The 22,327-nt window shown below is 33.4% G+C and overlaps 1 protein-coding gene and 1 pseudogene across 1 annotated transcript in view; one reads left to right on the top strand and one right to left on the bottom strand.

Annotated features, from left to right (window-relative positions):
* LOC145277050 (rho GTPase-activating protein 6-like) overlaps positions 1-22,327 on the bottom strand; it is an 840,447-nt gene that overhangs the window by 779,777 nt on the left and 38,343 nt on the right. The gene's annotated exons all lie outside the window — the stretch shown is intronic.
* On the top strand, positions 11,561-11,677 carry LOC145277144 (5S ribosomal RNA; annotated as a pseudogene).

The following is a 22,327-nucleotide window of genomic DNA, read 5'->3' as shown; positions in this document are numbered from 1 at the left end:
TTTAATTAAGGTTTCGCTTAAAATGTACATACACCTATCGTTGTTCGAAAATATTGCGGTAAAATGAGCCGCATAGAAATGAAACGGAAAAACTGTTGCAGGAATAAAACTGAATAAGACAGTTAAATAATGATATCACAAAAGTTGATATAATTCACCCCCCAAAATACATGTACAAAACATTACTATTTAACTATTTCGAAGGGAATAAAACATAGTATTTGCCAATGGAGGAGAACACTATAATTATAATACTTTAGTATTTCGACATTTTCATTCTGATTTCAAAATTATCTATTTAAAAAATACACAAGTTTTAAAGTAAAAATGAAAATAACTAAATATCACTTTTGTTAAATTGCATTTTTTGTCAATTATTTGAATCCAAATATTAAGCACACATCAGAATTGGTATGTGGTCTAATGAGCCAGGTGTCGTCAATCTAAATATTTCCGGTGGTTCTCATTTATCTCATTAAATAGCTAATCATTACAAGTAAGGGTGATCAAGTACAGGTGCATCCGCTGGAATGTGCAAGTGTATGCTCATAAGTGCATTGCAACAAATGCATATTTTTTTAAAAATATATCAGTTTTACGTATGTTGTTGCATGTGTTATTTTTTATCGTTAAATTCGTTTACAAGGAATTTCAGTAATTTGTTCCCCCGATAAAACGAAATATGTTTCATTACTACGAGATTTCTTGTAACATGGCATATTTTTGTGAAAATGGGATGTTTAGTTGCGTCATACATGTGTATTTAACTGAACATGTGCGCGATCATTTGCACGTTTCCTATCATAAAACGCAGGCGGCTTTTAAGGATATTAAGGGGAGAGAACCGTGTCTTATTTGGCCCAAAATACAGTATGGCACGTTGACATGGTGACTTAGAAAAGGCAAGTCAATTTTTTACTCTTTTTTTCTTAGAAGTTTAAACAGAAATTGAGCATGATCAATAAATTCGCGTGCGATTGTCCGATTTGCCACATCCACTTAAATACGAGCTGGCATCGTTTAGTCTATAATAAATAATAACTAGTGTCTTCTAACCTTTCAAATAATAGAGATCGCATCAGACACCGATCATCTAATATAATCGACAATGGAAGAATTACTGATGACCGCAGCAAAGTAAATCGCTGACAATTTCTCTGTCGCCATAGTTAAGAACATACGGATTTTGATAAATATTTGATGTTATTAAAAGAGACGCGGAACATATGTAGATGTGAAATAATGGAAATGGCAAACACTCTTTTGTCTATGACGTCAGCACGATGAAATTATGGTTGATAAAACGATTATAGTGTTCGATAAATCGATGATTCGTATTATTTGGTTTCTTTGAACTCTTGTTCTCATCTTGGGTTCTATTTTCACAACGTTTCGATCGATGTAACCTCTGACCTTCTTCAGGTCTATCTTATCGAACTCGGGAAATTTTCTTTCGAATCCGGGGAATCTACACATAATTTTGAATAGAGTTTTTTATTTAATCCATGAGTATAGCAGATTCTCGTTTCGTCAATCATGACTTGGTAGAAATCCTAAGTAATTCGAAATTGTATTTTTATTGTCACCTACATCGAAGATTGAACCTTCAACCTCTAGAAAAGCGTAACTTATTCGAGTGGCTTCCGGGCCTTGATAAGTGGTGATCACTGTGTAAAAAAAAAAACTTACAATTTGAAGTTTACCAAGTCTTTTATTCACTACGCCACGGATCCTTGCAGACTATGCTGTTAAGAAGCACAAAAATTATGACTGAAAACAGATTTTTACGATTGAGCTGAAGTCGGATGAAGTTTAATTTTTAACATTTTGACATGGTGGCCAGTGTGGGGAAGTCGTAAAAAAGAGAATAAAGTATGTATAACACTAGTGAAGTCCATTTGTTAATTTTACAATAAATTAAGTAAAAAAAAATTAAATAAAATAATTCGTCTTATGTAAAAAGTAACTTATATTGTTGGTTTTTATACAAAGGGGTGCAACTTTTCTTCGACAAAAAAAAAAAAAGAAAGTGATTTCGACTATTTCCTTTCATTCAATAAGGATTAATAAAACAAAGCATATGATGCAACCTTAGTTTCCGAAGTTACGCGTGCTCTAAAAAAAAAAAAAATGATCTCCAGAGCAACATTAAACGATACGATAAATGCATAGCTCTGGCTACGACTATGAGACATTCGGCAGGTCTATTACTTATTAAACAGCCCTCGCGTCTTGTTTTTATGCAAAGGTCAGCATCATCATTAGCATCATCATTAGCATCATCAGCATCATCATTATAAGCATGAGCGGCCAACGTTGACGACAACGGCTCTCCAAATTGTAGAGCCATGGTGATCTTGGGAAGACAAGTAAAGACGATATTTTCTCGTTGCTTTCCATCTTGATTCGGCAGTGCATCTCTCCCAGTGATCCCAGATACCAACCTGAAAGTTTCTACGACTCAGCGCGGTACATACAACGCCCTTTCTTCCCAAATCGTCGCCCATCTGGTACTAACCTGGCTCATCATTGCTTAAATTCGGTGATCTGGCAAGAACCGGTGTGTCACCGTGATTGTGCTGTATATGCAAAGAGAAATTATATAAATGTGGTTTCATCGTATTACAGTCATATCAGATTTAATCATTATCATATCAAACTGTACAGCGAATCGAAGTGATATTAAATATCTTTCACTCCTGGTTTAAACTATGATACAAAAGTGTGCGTCCGTGAGAACGACGAAGACAATCTTATTATATTAGAGGTGATGAATGACACTACTGGGAGTTTGTTTAACGTGAAGCAGGTTTGCACAGAGTCAATCTCACTCGTGTACCAACAAGTCTAGTCCAGCGGCAGGACATGGTCGAGACAGTTGGGATGTAAAAACTACCGGAAGTGTCGACGCCATTCTACATACAATGCTTGGTATTTTCAAATGGTCACCCATCTGGAACTGATCAGGCTCAATGTTGCTTAACTTCGATTATCTAACGAGAACCAGTGTGTCAACGTGATTATGCCGTATACAGTGCTATGGTACTATGCAATTGTTAGGGTTAGTGTTATTATATTCTGTTGAATACATGTTTTTTTTTCTCTTCTGGGAGGAAACAATCGCAATGAAATATCAGGAAACAACTAATTTTTAATCAATAATGAATTCAGGTTCATTATTATCTTTCCCCATAAAAAAAACACTGATAAAACGATAAAAGATGCACTTTGGTGACTATATAATCAATAAAACAGTTCTGCTAATTAACTGATAATCCATTGTTTAGAAAGAAGAACTTTGTCTAAGAGATTCCATGCATGCCAAAGCGTGTTGTTCGCCTAGATTTTCAGTTTTGTATACACCTAATTAAATTATAGCACGCTTCCCTCAAATTATAATAAAACATAATTTCAAACAAAACACTCGAATAAACTTAAGTCACAAAAAACATAATTTCAAACAAAACACTCGAATAAACTTAAATCATAAAAAACATAATTTCAAACAAAACACTCGAATAAACTTAAATCATAAAAAACATAATTTCAAACAAAACATTCATATAAACTTGCTGATGCGAAATCTGACATTGGTTTGTTTAGAGATTAAACATTAACGATTAAAATGTTTCGGTAAAGAGAAATACTTTCTATTTGTATAAATGGTGGAACGATAAAAGTGTCGCCGTAAAGAAAAAAAAAACACCACAACTTTATTTTAAAACTTTTATTGACAAAATCAATTCAGGTAACTTGATTATGTTGTAGAGCTGACATTTACTAAATGTAGCCGCCTTTAGCCTCAATTACCGCCTCTATACAGGTCCTGAACTGGGAGCATGCCTTTTCTACAAGTGCTGGCGAGAGCTTAGCAAATACTCTTCGGATCGCGGTGGCCAAGCTGGCTTTAGTGTTTGGAAGGCTATGTCGGTGATGTTTTCGATGTATGACCAAACGAAGTCGTCTAGCGGCTTCAAGTCAGAGGAGGATGGAATCAGTGAGAGAAGGGTACAAAGTCGTAGCACTCCTTCTGAAGCCAAGGCCCATGTGGACTTGTGGGCCGGCGCTGTCCTGCTACCACACTAAGGTCTGCCAGCGGCCACCTGATTGCACTAGGGAATCACAACACTCTTTAGCACATTCAGGGACAAACCTCACCAAAGACCATAACCGTGGCCGGAAACTTTATTTTCATTTCTTTGGACACATCCCTGCTATTCGAAGCAATCCAGCGATACATTTTGAGGATGATGGCAATGGTCCTTTTTCATAACTTGGATCGGTAGAGAGCGTGAGTTGTACAGCAGCGGATCTCTGATCTAGCTCGTTGAATATTGTGTCACTTTCAGACATAATGGAAGGTTCCTATCGCTCTTGGGATTTGTACACAACTGGCCAAGTAGTAGCTTGTCTGCAGCAAAAAAAAAAAACAAAAAAAAAAACGGTTTTCATAAAACAAAAATGGAATCATTTCGTCTTTTGAGGGCGACAATTTTATCGTTCCATCCTCTAGAAATAGTTTCATTTTGTATAGTGTTTAATTGTGAAAATACATTTTGTGACACTTTGAAATAAACATACTTATACTATATACTAACTTATGAAGAAAATACCTAAAAGGGTCAGTTTACTAAGTAAATGCTATCAGACTTTATGTCTAGAATCCTTATTCCAATTTTTAATAAAATTCGTTACATGATATTTTTAATAGAAAATGTCTCAAATTTAAGAAGACTTATGAAAAAACTGAAATTTGGAGAATCTTGATTAATATGTTGTGTGACTACGGATCAAAATTTAATGTAAATCTGAAATCCTAAATTTTCAAATAGAGGCTTGTTTCCATATCATACCTGAGAAAAGGCCTTTAAAATAGTTCAACGAAAGTAAATTTCAGAGAATACTAGCAGGTCTCCCGGCGTTGCCCGGTCGTAAATTACGCATAAATATTATATTTTAATTATTGCAGAGTTCTCTTTTATTAAAAATAAAAATACCGAAATTATTAAATGTAACGTAAAATCCCGTTAAAAATGAAGTAAAAAACGCAAGAAAATTGAAACGTGCCTGCGAGATTTATGTTTCTATCTAAAAAGTTCACTTCTTATAAGTAAAACATACTCTAGCTAAGATCGAAACCAAAACCTAAAGATAGTGAGTAAAGTACGATAACCGTTAGACCAGCTTGACAGGCTCTTTAAAAATGTTTTCAAACCTACTTATTCTTTACGTAAGTAATATGTCATGTAAGATTCACGTATGCGCATTCGTGAAATGACATTCTTGAAATCTGAGTTGATAGATAAAAATCCGATGATCCTCACGTACTAGTTTTTAAATTTTAACCCCTTAGCAGCCCTTTGTGTCTAAATAAAAACCGATCAAAACGTTTTCCATACGTCCGAATACCCTATATACCCAAATTTAAAATCTATGGATAAAATATTCTTTTGGTATATATACTGAGAATTGTCCTCACACACATTCTCACTTTTATATATATATATATGTATAGGTTTATTCATTGATTATGTTTCAAAGAAATTCATAATAAATAGAGTTATCTGAATTCTCTACGAAAAATTCCGCCGCATTTTTGGCTCTGTCGGTGGAGCATTAGAATACACCGACTGCCCCCCCCCTGCAGAGGGTAAAAGTCCCTCAATGGGGGTCCTGGATATGACCTTAAACTATATCCGATGGTGAGGCCCCAGCTTGCGGGCTTTGGGGAGTGTGGAGCAACCCTTTAATTGCCATTGCTCTCAGGTCCACTCTGACCCGGAGTGGTAGTACCTATTAGGGTCCCAACTATGGATTAAATAGAAACTGACTTGCAAAAAACAAATATATTCTATTAACAAGATTTTCTTCAAAATCACCGGATTCGGCATTAAATAACCTGAAAATCGTTGATATGCCGTAAAACAAAAACAACCAACCAACAACCAAATCCACCGAATTTTATCCATTTTGTTTAAAATCAAATCAAACTAAATACATCCCTTATTATTATCTCGTTTTCATTTGTCACTATTAATCCAATGTCTGTTCCCCTTCCAATGCGACGTCATGCAATGCCTCGCAAAAATATTTCAAACTAAACGGTCTGACAAAACAATCGTTTCAGTAATCGCGCTTACATTATTGTATATACAATGGAACCTCTAGATACGAATAACTCTGCTTATGAAATTTTCAATTTACGAAACGTGATGTGAAAACTAATTAATTTTTAATCTTGAGTCTCCACTGTATTAATACAGAATTGAATGCTTTCTCGTCGTGTAATATTTACCTCGTTCGTTCAACATTATCGAGCATCGAACCATAGTCCCATGTGTTTGTATTTACTATATTACACTCATCCCCATTTAAATCGAACTTAATCGATCTAATTATCTATAAATTCATCAGTGTATTATATAGACTTGGGAAAATCTACTTGTAACCTATACTCTTCTTAAGGTTGAAGGTTCAATCCTCAGTGCGGGCGATATCAAAATACAATTTCGAATTAGTTAAGGCTTTTTCAAGTCATGGCTGACAGAACAAGAGCATGCTACCCCCATGAAGTAAATAAAGGGTTCTGTTCGTAATTCCGTCCAAATTCTAAAGTTCGACACAAACATTACCGAGTTTGACAAGATACACCCGAAGAAAATCGAAGGTTACATCGACCGAAATGTTATGAAAATCACACTCAAGATGAGAACAGTAGTCCGTTGAATCCAATTAACACGGATGTATATAAATCTGTGTTAAAATTACTTTCAGCGTAAAAGAAGACATTCAGTTATCAGTGAACGTTCTTTTATTGGTATAGTGGCGAATAGAATTTCAAAATGCAAAGTTCAAATGTGCGAAGAGATGCTGTTGATATAAGATGTGTGAATTCAATTTAGTGCTAAAAATGACATTTCGAATTTAAGTGAAGCTGATCGGAAGACAGACAGAGCCTGTTATGGAGATGTACTGATGCGTCCATGAAAAAGATAAACATATTCAATGTGCGATGAAACACCGTTCACCAACAAGAAAGAATGAAAAGATGAAAACAAAAAAACAATCAGAAAAAGCTGAAAATGATGCTGAAAAGTCATTTAGAAAATGGAAGTGCGAAAGGCCGAGGAAAATTGCTATTTCACACTTTATGATAACGAACAAAAATATTATTTCAAACTGAAGCATGACAGACCGACAAAAATACTATTTCAAACTGAAGCATGACAGACCGACAAAAATACTATTTCAAACTGAAGCATGACAGACCCAAATCTCAATCGTAACCCTGATATGCAGACGAAAATACGATCTCAACTCTAACTGCAACAGACCAACAAAAATATTGTTTCAAACTTAAGTGTGACGGACCTACGAAAATATTTCAAACTGGAACGTTCCTTTTTTTATTTATTTATTTGTTGACTGTTATTCTCATCTTTATAGTTGTTGCTCTACCACGATTCAGCCAACTAATCCTCTGGTCTTCATCAGATGGTTAAACGCGACTGGATAGGAATGCTGAGTCTCCTAACTGTATTCTCAGTAATCACTGCCTTCCATAGTTGTTGTTTTCTCAGTGCATTTTGGCCAACTAATCCTCTGCCCGGCTTTGGGGGCCGTGGCGCAGTGAATAGAAGTGTTGAGCATGCTCCAGGTGCGCATTGTCTGAAGATAACGGTTTCAATCCTACCCAAAGCCGTCCAGATGATTAGTTGACCAAAACATGGCGAACAAAACTATGGAAGGCAGTAATTACTGAGAATACAATTAACTATGGAAGGCAGTAATTACTGAGAATACAATTAACTATGGAAGGCAGTAATTACTGAGAATACAATTAACTATGGAAGGCAGTAATTACTCAGAATACAATTAACTATGGAAGGCAGTAATTACTGAGAATACAATTAACTATGGAAGGCAGTAATTACTGAGAATACAATTAACTATGGAAGGCAGTAATTACTGAGAATACAATTAACTATGGAAGGCAGTAATCACTGAGAATACAATTAACTATGGAAGGCAGTAATTACTGAGAATACAATTAACTATGGAAGGCAGTAATTACTGAGAATACAATTAACTATGGAAGGCAGTAATTACTGAGAATACAATTAACTATGGAAGGCAGTAATTACTGAAAATACAATTAACTATGGAAGGCAGTAATTACTGAGAATACAATTAAGAGACTCAGCATTCCTATCCGTCGTTGTTAACCACCCGACGAAGACCAGAAGAATAGTTAACGAAACGCCGTGAAACAACAACAACTAAGAAGATGAGAACAATATTCCGCAAATAAATAAAAAATATATATAAATTACTCTTCTCAACGGATTACAATAAAAAATAATGGAACGTGACAGATGGACGAAAATACAAATTCAAACAAATTAGAGATAAAGCGACATAGAAGGACGTATGTAAAACTGAAACTTTTTCACGAAATGAGAAACATCCATGTGTATATCGCAGGATAAAACGGACGCATGTCGTTGAAATAAACAATCAATGAGAAAGATGCGCTTCCGCTGCAGCTACTGCACTAGTTACATGACGTCATCAACTTTGCTGGTCGACAACACGATTGCAATTTTCACTAATTAACATGATAATTCTAGGATTTCTACATGTTTTTCTTTTATGACATTTTATTTCTAAGTTTCTGCTATAGTTTTAAGTTTTCTGGTTATTAAATTCTAGCAGGGGGTGCCGGGCGTAAAATACGCTTAAATATGATATTTTAGTTTGTCCAGATTTCGTATATTTATAAAAGTCGTAATTTCAAAAGTAAAAAAAGTAGTTAGGTTCCATCAGCTAGAATCGAAACCGTAGCATTCAAAGCTGGTGACGTTACCACTGTACCGACGTGACACGCATGTAAACCGATTAAAAATTAAAAATTAAAAAATAAAATGACTGTACAAAACGTTTCACGCTTTTCTTTCAATTTTTGACCCGTTCAAAACAATTTTAGCCGACTAAAGACCCATAACGGAATGGCCCGTAAACTATCCAATCATTTGAGACCTCTACCTCCGTTCGGAATCTTTTAGTTTAAGTGGAGATAGAGTTGGAAAATATGGAGACAAGCCGATAGATAGAGCGACAGACAGCCGACATACAGCCATTTATATATTAGATTATTAAAATTTATGAAAATAGGAATCAGATGAAAATACATACAAAACGGCAAAACTTGTATCGCTCTCAATTTGTTTTCATCATTAATTAGCTAGAATAATTTCCAGACAGTATTTTTTAATCATGACGTCACTCTCGTCAGCTAAGACATATATTTATACAGATTTATATTAATAGCATAGACTATATATATATATATATATATATATATATATATATATATATATACTCCTATAATTTTTTTTGTGTATTGATATTCGTATTATAATTTTTTTTTTCTATTTATTTAAAAAGAAAGTACAACTTGTTATATATGGGTCGTGGAATTGTATTCGTCTACAAAAGATCTAGCTAATTTGCATATATTTTTAAACATTCATTTTAACTAATTCCCTATTAGTTTTTTCGGTTTTCTAATGGGATGATGATCTTTAGTTACCTATTACGTGTAATTATATTCATGCAGATATTCTACATGATTTATACTTGCATAATATTTGCGTAAAAAGCTTATAGTAAACACAGACCTCTTTCTTTATATATTTATACGTATATATATATATATATATATTTGTTTAAAAATTTTACCTACCAAACTCATTTATCTATTTTTCGTCTACAGGCATGAAACTTTATATATAGGGTATTCGAACCCATGCAAAACTTTACATTTGGGTTTTAGCCGGGGAAAATCAGTGCAAAAGTTTTAAAATCAAAACGATGGAATTTGTCAGGTGAAGGTCGAACGACAGCATTACGAATATGCATATCTCGTCATCCTTCAATATGAGTCCCCTATGTAGCAATGTGAACAGATATATTGCTGATTATCTCCCTTCATAATACCCCTGCAACTTATGTCCCCGATAGTAGCCCCTACTTCAAAGTGACACTGTGCCTTGTTTGGGGTGAAAATTGAATATATATATATATATATATATATATATATATATATATATATATATATATATATATATATATATATATATAAGTAAATTTTTGGTACAGCAGAATGGAAGGAGAAATTTCAGAGGAAACATAATTTAATTTAAATACCAAAAAAAAAAAAAAAACAAGAAATGGGCAGGTGAAATTAAAATTTTCCCTAAGGCCTTATCATCTGACCCTCTAAGAGGAAACGTCAGAATGATAGATTAAAAACTAAGAAAACGAATGAGGGAAGAGGGGAATTTTGGTTACAGTTGGAAGAACAGTGGAGAAAAAAAAAAAAAAAAAAATCTCACTGTTCAGGTGGTTTTAAATCAATGAATATCTCCAACTGATGTCTAAGAATCTTTTGTCTACACAGGCTAGGTCGAGAGTTGTTAATAACTAACGCCTCAATGATATTGAGATGATAGTTCGACCTAGCACTGTATAAAACAGAAAACCACCCATCGGAATATTGATCGGCACACCTATTTATACTCAACAGGTGATCGCCAATGGCAGACTCATGAGCCTGGGAGTGCCCGGATGCTCTCGAAACCTGGTGTAGTCGAATATCCCGAGGGATATGTTGGGATATTCTCATTTCTAATCTTTGGGACGTTTTGCCAACGTAGTCAGCTCCACACTGACAAACGAATTTATAAACAACAGAGTTCTTTTGAATGGTTGGCAAAACATCTATATATGTGTGTGTGTGTGTGTGTGTGTGTGTGTGTGTGTGTGTGTGTGTTTGTACATGCATATACATGCATACACGTACATAGAAAGAGAGAGAAATCCAAATAGCTACATGTAATCTATCATTGAAAGGCTTTATATGTGCTAGATATTTGTGCGTTGATCACTCTCGTGAGTTAGATCCCCAGTAACCGGTCGTAATAATGCGTAAAAGAATGGATTGTTCTTTTCTGCTACAAATGTTTAACATTAACGTTTAGAATTCACTGGTTGTAGTAAGTTTGCGCTGATAGCTTAACGGATAAGGCGCCTGCAAGTTGTTAAATCAGTCGGATTTCGATCTGAGGTCACAAGGTTGGGAGGGGGGGGGCGAAAGGCTGGGTGCTCGCTTTCCTGCCCGCAGTCGCCGCTTCTTCTCTTTTATTGGGAGAGATGACGTCAGAATATTTCTCTACGCATTGTCTGAAATGTTGGTCAGTCCCGTTGGTACCGATCCTTGGAAATTCCCTGTTCCCCATTTTGAACTTCTTTGACGTCATTCTATGCGCACTTTGATCCAGGATCGTTGACTTGACCAACTCTCCTTGGTTCGGCCTCTATTGACGTCATCCTTGCAAGCCCAGACAGCTGACAGGCCATTACAGAACCACCTCTGCCACCTACAAGTCAACCCTCTTCTGCAACAAATTTACGTTATTCTTGTTGCAGAAAACTACATTATGCGAACCACGCCAACGCTGTGATTATCTGTAAATTACTATAAAATTAATGTAGTTTTATATACGACATAATCGCGTTGATACACCGGTTCTCGTCAGATCACCGAAGTTAAGCAATGTCGAACCTGGTTAGTACCAGATGGATGACCATTTGGGAATTCTAGACGCTGTATGTGCTCTCCGTTTATCTCGGCATTTGTTTCCAGTCGTCCTGTACACACACTTCACTTGCCACTGGTGTTTAACAATGGAGAAGTGTGGCAGGAGATGTACAATGTCCTGCCACAAAAATTTCACGCGCACGCACCCCTCCGTGAGTATCCATAGTCTTTTAAAGACTGAAGGAGCCCCTTTTTTATATTTGAAGACAAAATTAAATGGATTAAAGCCTGATTCTTTCTCACCATACGATTTTCTCTTGTTTTCTTACCATTTCTCATAATTTATGTTTCGTTATTATAAAATGGTTTTTAACCAATTCATTTGTGTAAATTTGGTTTATTTTAGCATTAGTATAATTTTTCGAGGTTTATATTTGTAGACTTGTTTTTTTTATATTTGGTAAGTGTTACTTTCCACTTCAACAGAATACTGAGCACTCTAGTTTAGTTCTTAATTGTTTTCGGGTCCACTGAAAAATATGACATTTAAATCCGTCGCAAATTTACCTGTTTCTTGCGATTATATTTTTATATCTACAACAGCCATTTTGTAAAGAGGAAGCATGCGCAAAACTTTAGATGGTATTAATATATGTTTCGTCAAAGCTATGCGCATGCGCAAAAAAAATTCAGGATTTTTCTTTTTTTAAGTAAAACCTGCATTCATAAAATTGAATTCTGTCAGTTTTATACGTGGAAAAATTACACAGTAGCAGCTGAATAAAATAACAAAAAACAGCGAAAACCTTTTGGAGTCTCATGGTGTTTTACCACATCATATATACTGCCCTAAGTACAATAATCCTTTTTCGTTTGGAAGCCAAAATGGTATGTGGCGCTGCATGAACAAATTCGTAATTCCGAAGATGAAAAAATGAAAGCAGTGTGACTTCACTGTAAGCAACAAGACAAATATTTTTTATAGTGAAGATACATGTTCCTGCCAGGAAAATAGTGTTATTCGTGAATAACTTTTGAAGTCAATCATGGAGTCACAAGAGAGTTACAACTAATTTAGATTTATCCATGAAAGATTGGAGATCATTCTATTTGGAGGTTACAGATGAGTGGTCGAAAAATATAGAACCGATAGGAAATGTTGGTGTTTAAGTAGAAACAGTTCGTCGTAAACACGGCAAGCAAATTTGACTCTTTGGCGACATCGAACGCGTCTCTAAACATAGTCATCTTTTCAGACTCAGAAGATAAACAGAACGAAGAAACCGTAATTCCCTTAACAGAAAAGTATATTCTCCCTTGAAAAGCTTACAATAATAGGATACCATTCTTTCGAACATTATACCATAAACCAAAGTGCGATAAGTTCATCAGAGCACATTCTATTAAAATACTTAAAAACAGGCACAGGATGAGGCGATGAGACAGGGGTTGAGACCTAGTTGATAGTGCAGGATATATTAGATTGGAGACATTTTATACCCTGTCCAAAAAGGAGAAACAAGCAGTAGATTCATCAGCCAGATGTGACGGCAATGCATAGGTGAATGATAATATTTTTAAAGTTACAGGATACCTTCAGGTGTGAATAATTTTCAAGCACCGTGAAGAGAAGACACCTTATTTGCAGCAGCATTTGCAATGTTTACATATATTTGTTGTAGTTCATCTTGCCTGTGAATATAAAGCCGATGAGTCTGAAGGAAGAACTTTCAGATTGCGTGTTATTTTCATGGTTATCGACGGTAGAAAAGGTTTCTTGTAATTGTGAAAGGAAATAAGCTTAATCTTAGCAGCATTAAATGTTACTATTCATTTACAGGAATAAAGTATATTCAACTCATATGGACAAAATAAGTCAAAGTAGGACAGCAACAGTTAAAAACACTGGTAGTCATCAATATCCCATCGTGAACTGACGCATAACCTAAACACGTTCGCAATATGACATTACGTATAGAAACACTGTTCATTCATAATATTCATTTTAAGTTGATTGTAAGTACATTTCTCTATATAATTGTGACACTATAATAGTACGATCAATTAATAAGTCAAGTGCACTGCTAACATAATATAATATAACATAATATAAGATAACATAATATAATGTAACATAATATAACGTAATATAATATAATATAACATAATATAATATAAGATAACGTAATATAATATAACACAATATAACATAATATAATATAACATAATATAACATAATATAACATAATATAATATAACATAATATAATATGGAAAAGAGCAGGAAAGAGAGACAATGTTAAAAACGTTAAATATATACATATAGATGAGAGAGAGAGAGAGAGAGAGAGAGAGCGAGAATGAAAAAGAAAAAATTAAAAACGTTAAACAATATATATATATATATATATATATATATATATGAGAGAGAGAAAAAAGAAAAAGAGAGATAGAGAGGGAGAGAGAGAAAGAGAAAAGCAGTGAATGCCACAAACTATGAACAATATTGTTTTATAAATAAATAAAATGTATTTGTTGATGTTGAGATTTTCAGGATAAAATTCCATAGTAAAATATTTCTTTCTCTGATAGATATGATTTAACTTACGTCACACAAATCTGAATACTGTCTTACTGGACAAAATGAATCCGAAAATGAAAGAGAAAAAATATTTTATTATAAATATAGAACTTTATTTTTATTTTTATTTTTGAAAACCTCAGTTTAAAATAAATATTTACTAAAAAAGTACATATTGTTCATATTTTTTTTTTATTATTTACTATATTTAATCCTACAATTACAATGTCTTAAAATGTGTATTTATGTTTCTCTGGATACATACATATATACATACATACATATATATATATATATATATATATATATATATAAAGTCTGTTTATTATGCAAACATTTTCGTTACATTTGTGCATACATGTTTCAGTGGAATTCCAATTCAAAGAGACCGATTCATCGGACAAAAAGAGGCGATATTGAAATGAGTCAAGATTTCATGCGTTTTTTATAAAATATATTCGGGTGTGGTTTACGTTTTGAAAGAAAGTAAGGTGTATACTTTATGAATATGAGCAGTGTAGGTTTTGGAGGGAAGGTGTGGAAAAGAAAGGGAGTAGGGATGCGGAATGAATGAAGGGGGGAGTACGATCTAGTGTGGTTAAATTGTCGCAGCGGGTAGGTATTGGTATTATTTTAACTTGGCGGTTGTTTATTGGCCTAAGTTTTCGCTTTGATCTGAAGTAATATTATACCCTCATTGCTGTTACTTCCCTATCTTAGTTATTTATGATTGTTTTTTTTTTCTGGCGACGATTTCATAATCTATTTATTTTATTTATAAGATCTCTTTATTTATTTTATTTATTTTATTCCTCGTTCATTTGTTTTAAATTATTTATTTGTTTGTTTTTTGTGCATAAGATATATGTCCATAGGGTCAAATTAGTTACTAAACAGATATACAGGCTTATTTATCTGATTTAACGAAAAGTGGTATACTAGGAGTTATATTTTCTACTCTACTGCGATGTCTGAAGTAATTATACAGGCAAATGTTTTCATATCTATATATAAACTTAATTTCGATGGTTGTTATTCTTTCATTTCGGTTATCTTTTCCTGATTACTAGAATATAAATAAAATATATTTTATATGCTTCATTATAGGGATAGGTTTTCCAGACCACATACATGAAAACAGGTACATAATAGGATATATATATATATATATATATATATATATATTTATATATATATATATATATATTTATATATATATAAATATATATATATATTTATATATATCCAGACATAGTACCGTTTCGCTGTATCACGGCTCATAAGTGGGCTACATGTATATTTATATGAAAACAGTTATATACGTGATATAAGAGACAAATTGTTTTCTGAATTCTTAAGAAGATATATTGGACCCTTATCACGGTAATTGGCTACTACTTTAATTTGTTTCATATATAAATATATACTCACACCTGAGAGTATATATTCTACGGTACAATCACGTTGATTCAACGGTTCTCGCCAGATCATGGAAGCAAAGCAAAAATAAGCCTGATAGTTGACCAATTGGTAAGGCTAGGCGCTATATTCAGCGCGTCGAGTCGCAGAAATTCCCGGGTTGGTATCAATATATATATATATATATATATATATATATATATATATATATATATATATATATATATATATATATATTAAGTAATGTGATTTATAATTTAAAAATTTTTAAAAAATTTTAAATTTAAAAATCAAAATTAAATTTAAAAATCAAAATTTAATTAAACTAAAAATCAGTTTCATAAGAAGGAACAACAACAAAGTCAATTATCTGTACGATCGTTTCGGAAATCCGTGCTTTTTATTTGTGGTATACATGAAGTCACGTAGAATTAGCTCTAGGACATTTAACTATCGAGCTTATTATATATCTAAATTACAATGAGCATTTCCTGTATTTTAATTAAACTAGTAATTTCACTATTACATTAAAATACACTTAGCTCTTTAGACTATTATTCTAATCTCCTTTAAATTTTTATATATATATATATATATATATATATATATATATATATATATATATATATATATATATATATATCTTTTACTGTCTAAATTGGACCTTGGTTTGAAATCAAATGACTTTTATCTGGACTTTGAACCCAAAGGTTATATAGTCACATTGATAAGTCTTATAAAGACGAAACATATATGAATGGAATAAATAAAAATATTTATCATTATATCTATCTATCTATCTATCTATCTATGTGTGTGTGCGTGCGTGCGTGTGTGTGTGTTTATGTATCACACAAAACTCCTGTTCAGGTTATTATTGTGCTTATTAATCCGAACCAAACGATCTGTTTAATATGCAGCAGAGTTTGCAAGTCAACTGCTGGTTTGAGAAGACATATGATTGTTCAGAGGAATACCCCTTCAACCTCCAGAGGAAGTTAACTCAGTTGGAATTGCTCAATTTGTATGTCGCATCTGCTTCAAGGTGTGCAAATCTGCTGCGAGATTGCAGAGTCATCTAAGATTGCATGGACGACGAGATGGGTAAAACTCAATATGACGGCGATCATCTGGAAAAATGCAGCAATCATATATATATATATATATATATATATATATATATATATATATATATATATATATATATATATATATATATATATGGGGGATATGCTTATTTTATTATATTTCAATTTTTACTAATTCAAAGATAGTGTAACCAAAAACAAAACACAATTTCAACTTCTTTTCTAATTTTCTAAAAATTTTTTTTTTGATAATGCCCGTGTTCCTGTACTTTTTCAAAGTTGATGGATTTAGGGCAGAATAAATTAAAACAGCGACATAAAAATTAAATGATTCTACGCTATAAAACACGTGCTCTCAAGAACTGGACATTTTAACAAGTTGGACAACATCTTAAAATTTGGAATATAGACTTCTTGTCATTTATATATACATATATATATATATATATATATATATGTATATATAAATGACAAGAAGTATATATATATATATATTTATATATAAATGACAAGAAGTCTATATATATGTGTGTGTGTGTGTGTGTGTGTGTGTGTGTGTGTGTGTGTGTGTGTGTGATTAATGAACGAATTCTAAGAAAGCTTTTCTATAAGTAGTTGAAGCTATCTATGTATGAATAAAATAATGTATACCGTAAAGTGAGTCTTTACTCTCTTGAAAGAAGCTACATTTTAGATAAGTATGGATTTCAAATACAGCACAATGAAACTGTTTTCCTTTGCGATGTGATTATTTGCCTTGAGACACGAACGTTGCAACATCTTCAGTGTAAATATCAGCGGGCCTTCCTCGGTGAACCTTGCTGTTATTGAGCAACGCTGTCGGACTTCCTGTCCTCAGGCGGTTAGCAAAATAGGGTGCGGGCGGTTGGAATATGGCAGAATGCAAAAGAAAATATTTTCGTTTTTTTTTTCTTCTAAACACATTGCAGCATTAAAATTTCACAACGAAAATAATGTCTCAAGACGTATCCATTCAATTTACGCTTTTCTCGATGGAATTAATATTTTGAACTTGTGACAGTGCACGGACGAGTAAAGCTTCATGCATAGATACGTAGACGAAATCTTAATTCAAGTTAAAACAAAACGATTTTAAACAAGCGTGACACACGGATGTGTCTAAACAAAAATGCTTCCATTTAATACGTGCGTTTACCAACCAAATTGTTGTTTAAACTTGACCGATGGACCATGCGTGATAAACGATGACATTTTAGCATTGTCCAGGAACAAACACTTTTGCACAATATATTAAAGCCTCAGTCGCAAAAGAGGCAACACAAAATGGGATAGACTTTCAACTCTCTCTCTCTCTCTCTCTCTCTCTCTCTCTCTCTCTTTTGCGTACAACAACATTTATTTCCTCATTCTCCCGTCACGCGTGACTTCTCATTACGGTTGTGACGTCTCTCACGTAATCGTCTCATTGAACATGATCTCTGCTTTTTATTGCATTCTTTTCCTTATCGTGACGTTATTTTCACTCGCGGCTCGGTATTTACATATAGCCGTTCATTCTATGTTACAGGATGGGTGTGACTTTTTTAAGATGAGGATTGATTATTCGTATTATTTGGATTCTCATCATACGTATTATTTCCACAATGTTTTGGTCGACGTAATCTCCGACCTTCTCCGGGTGTATCTTATCAAACTCGAGAATCTTTCTGTTGAATTCGAGACTCTGCACGGGATTCCGAACGGAATATTTTATTTATTTCACGAGGGTAGTATGTTCTCATTCTGCCAACCCGGACTAGTTAAATGTCCTAATTCTCAATTGTATTCACCTGCTCTGAAGATTGAACTATCAACCCCCAGAACATTGTAGATTACAACTGAATTTTACCAAGTACTTTATCTACTATACCACGGCCATTATGAAATATACTGGGTTCAACATAATACACCTGAAGAAGGTCAAAGGTTGCATTGACCGAAACGTTTTTCAAATTATACTCAAAATGGGAACAATAGTCTAAATAATCAAAAAAAAAGGTTAAATATGCGAGGGGGAAGTCATCTCCAATTTTCTACAAAATATCCTTGAAAAACTTCGATTAAGTTGAATACTTTGTTCCCCCCCCCCTTTTTCTTATGGAAATAATTTAGAGAAGGGAAAGTTTTTTTTAACTTTTCTTCCCCTATTTTGGTTTCTTAGTCCTCATCTTCCATGAACAATGTTTCTGACATGAAAGGATGTTGTCTTCTCGGTCGTCCATTTTTTTGCATGTGATGTAACTGGAGAGAATTCTTCTTTCTTTCCATCTCTACTTCTACTCATGTCGCCATGTCACTAATAAATGTGCTGGACGTAAACGTTTTAACTGGGCTGACGTTATACACCAAATGGTCAGGAATTCGAACCTTGGTGACGACTCCCAACGACAGGTGTTCAATTTAGACGCTAATCTCTGGTTTTATAAATATCCAGTAAAGACACTTCTTTTGTAAACTTTTTGGCAAAGACACACTTCTTTTGTAAACGTTTGGCAAAAAATATGAAATTTAGCAGAATTAATTTACACGTATTTTATTTGCAAATGTCAATTGTAGAAAGCAGTTATCGATAAAAAAAAATGAAACGAAATGTTGAACGTGCTTTCCGCAAACAAATACACAACATTATAAATGTCGAACCAAATTCGGTTCGCTGTTTGGAGGATTTCAAACTATATATTGTTAACAGCTTACATCAAGAGAGTTGTTAAGGATTTTATGTATTAAACCTCTATTATATGTATTAAACCTCATGCTATTGAGGTTAGTAATCTCCAAACGGTAAACCCCAAGATTTGACATTCGATCAAGTCAGAATTATTGGTTCGCTACCAGAAAAAGTGTCGTTGGATTATGGCCTTTGCTCATTTTTTTGTCATTCGATAATCTTGAGTTTAACAACACAAACTGACGACTTGTGTGTTCCAAGTTCGAATCCAGTTCGTTCCACACAAAATCACTTTCATTTAGGATATTGGCAACCTTCACGTAGTTCTTCCTGTAAATACCCTATACCTTTCTGGAAAAAAATTCATACTAGAAAAATATCGGGGGTAGTATTTTTTATTATTATTCATACTGTGGAATAATGGGTCGCCGAGCAACGTCGGGTTGCCGTCGTGATGCTGTGATTGTCCAATTGTTATCGAAAAGAAATATTTAATAGCAGATTTAAAAATTCGCGATAAAATATTTAATGTTTAAGCACGATAAGTAAATTAGCAAAACAAAAACATATTTTCAGTTAGAATTTTACAATAATTGTTTGGAATTTTACGTTTCATAAAAATAATAATTACCTAAACAAAGGGTGCCCTGGTTTGTGACGTCAGAGAATGAAACAAAGAAAGAGAGCTCATATGTTTGACAGAACACAGTCAGTCAGAAGGATAAGTTAGTTAGATAGCCACGGAGTAAGATAGCGCACTGAAGTTTTGGCTTCGAACCTGAGGAAGCTAACGGGTGCAATATAGAAAAAATTTATGATACACAGAAGCGTTCGCAGACTCCGAGAATTTACATGAACTGTAAATAAAAATTATCTAAAATATAACTTTGATTTAGTGATTTCCTTTAGGAGGGAAGAAATTCGTTACAGTGTGACAAACATGGAAGAATCATGAAAAAAAAAGAAACAAAATAAGGTATGTGTCCTTTTGCTGATGAACCCGTCACAGGAAAATGTTATTGTTCTTTTTTTTTAAGAACTGTCGCTTTACGTTATTGTCCCCCATTATTGGACTGCTTGTTTAAATGTTTACACATTATACGACAAAGAAAAGATCAACATTATACACATACGTATATAGATATATACACTTCAGACGTTTATATAGATCCTAGATGAAACGAATTTTTATGTACGCATCTTACATACATTTAGCTACAGATGCATTTACACGTAAAATATATACATGCCGCTATGCAACAATAGGATATCATTATACTTACGGTTTATACCATGGAACAGTTGCACTTAATAAAATGTTAATGTTCACTGGAATCATAATTTTATGTTCTAATTTTGGGAGTGACTTTGTCTAATGCAATCTTAACTCTGAATATTATTTAAAAAGAAGGCGTTATCAGATTATCACGATCATTACACCGGTGCGTGCATAAAATGATCGGTGGTACTTAACAAGATGAAATATGAATGTTTGTATTATTTTGATTAATCGAAAAATTGTTCTAATCTTGAGAGTTATATGCAGAATGTTTCGGCCAATGTAACCTCCGACCTTCGTCAAGTGTAAAAGTCGCCATGTTTTTGCAGGAAAAAAAGGGGTAGCTCTGCACTCTAAGTTTTCTAATTTTGGGATCTAGTTAGAAGTAAGTTTACGCGAATTATAAAAATAATATAATTATCAGGAAACCATAGGGATATAATTTCTTACTTATTATGTTTAACATTTTAATTAAATCCATCAACTAATTTTAAGTTCTTAAAAACATACTATTTACGATACTAAGAGGTTTCTGGTTTCAGTATGGTTAATTGCATGTGATCCGTTTCTTAATCAGATGCAGTTCTTTTTAATCTTTTGATAAGAGATAAAAAGAGGAAAGCAAGAAAAAGGAAGAAAAAGGGGAAGGGAAATAAAGGAAAAGAAAGGGAAAGGAAAAATCGAAGAAAAAAACAGACATATTAAGAGGGGCAAATCTGAAAATATGGGATGACTATTTGAGATTATATCCCTTGAAATTAATGGACATTTTTCATTAAAAACAAACGGGTGCAGAAGAAGCTTAAGTGGTTCTAAAGAGGGGATAAAAAGTCTAAATATGTGATGAAGTTGTGTACTTGTCCTTAAAGCTAAACTTGATTTTTAATGTATGTGATTAGCCGTAAATTGATAATAAAGTCCCTATATATTATTTATATTGATCGCACTATTATTCTCATCTTGAGTGTTATTTGTGGAATGTTTCGATCGGATTGTCCTTCGACCTTCATAAGGCTTGTCAGAAAAGAAAGGAGAAAAGTTACTAGCTCTGTAGATGTTTTCGTATTCCTGTGGGTTTGTCTCTATATTATGGTCATTGTTTCGAATATGTGAGAAAAATTGGTTAACAAATAAAGATTGACAGGGGGATTATCTCCCTTCTATCGCCGATATTTTAAGGGTGTACAATGTTTGTTTGTTTTTTCTTAAATTAGAGGCTCCCAAATGCTACTGATTTCTAAAAATTTGTTTGCTTAGTAATTTTTCTATTTCTCTTTTAACATATGTGCTGCCTCCTTGGGTGAATTGAGGACAATCCGACTGAAAGGTCGCACAAATAACACTCAAGGTGAGAACAATAGTCAGACGAAAACAAATAAGATAAACCATCAGCCATCATCTCAAAAATTAAAAACTTGTAAACTCTTTTATATCGTAGATATTAAACTTATAAACTTATATTTATTTTATTACACTTAAGAATGATTAATGTGAATTTGTAATTAACGCTTTTCTTATATTGTTAAGTTCAACGCTGGGGTGACTTAAAAGTTTGTTATAACCAAGAATATGCAGCGCCTTTTTAAGTCGTCTTATTTTCCATCGATCATCTCTATAATTTTTACTTTATCTTACAATTGTACATCACCTGAAAACTCACCACTGTTTGC

The sequence above is a fragment of the Euprymna scolopes genome, chromosome 5, assembly GCF_053919585.1.
Source record: "Euprymna scolopes isolate OS-2025 chromosome 5, ASM5391958v1, whole genome shotgun sequence".
Taxonomy (NCBI): Eukaryota; Metazoa; Mollusca; class Cephalopoda; order Sepiida; family Sepiolidae; genus Euprymna; species Euprymna scolopes.
The sequence above is the reverse complement of the archived record's forward strand: the minus strand, read 5'-3'. Positions and strand labels throughout refer to the sequence as shown.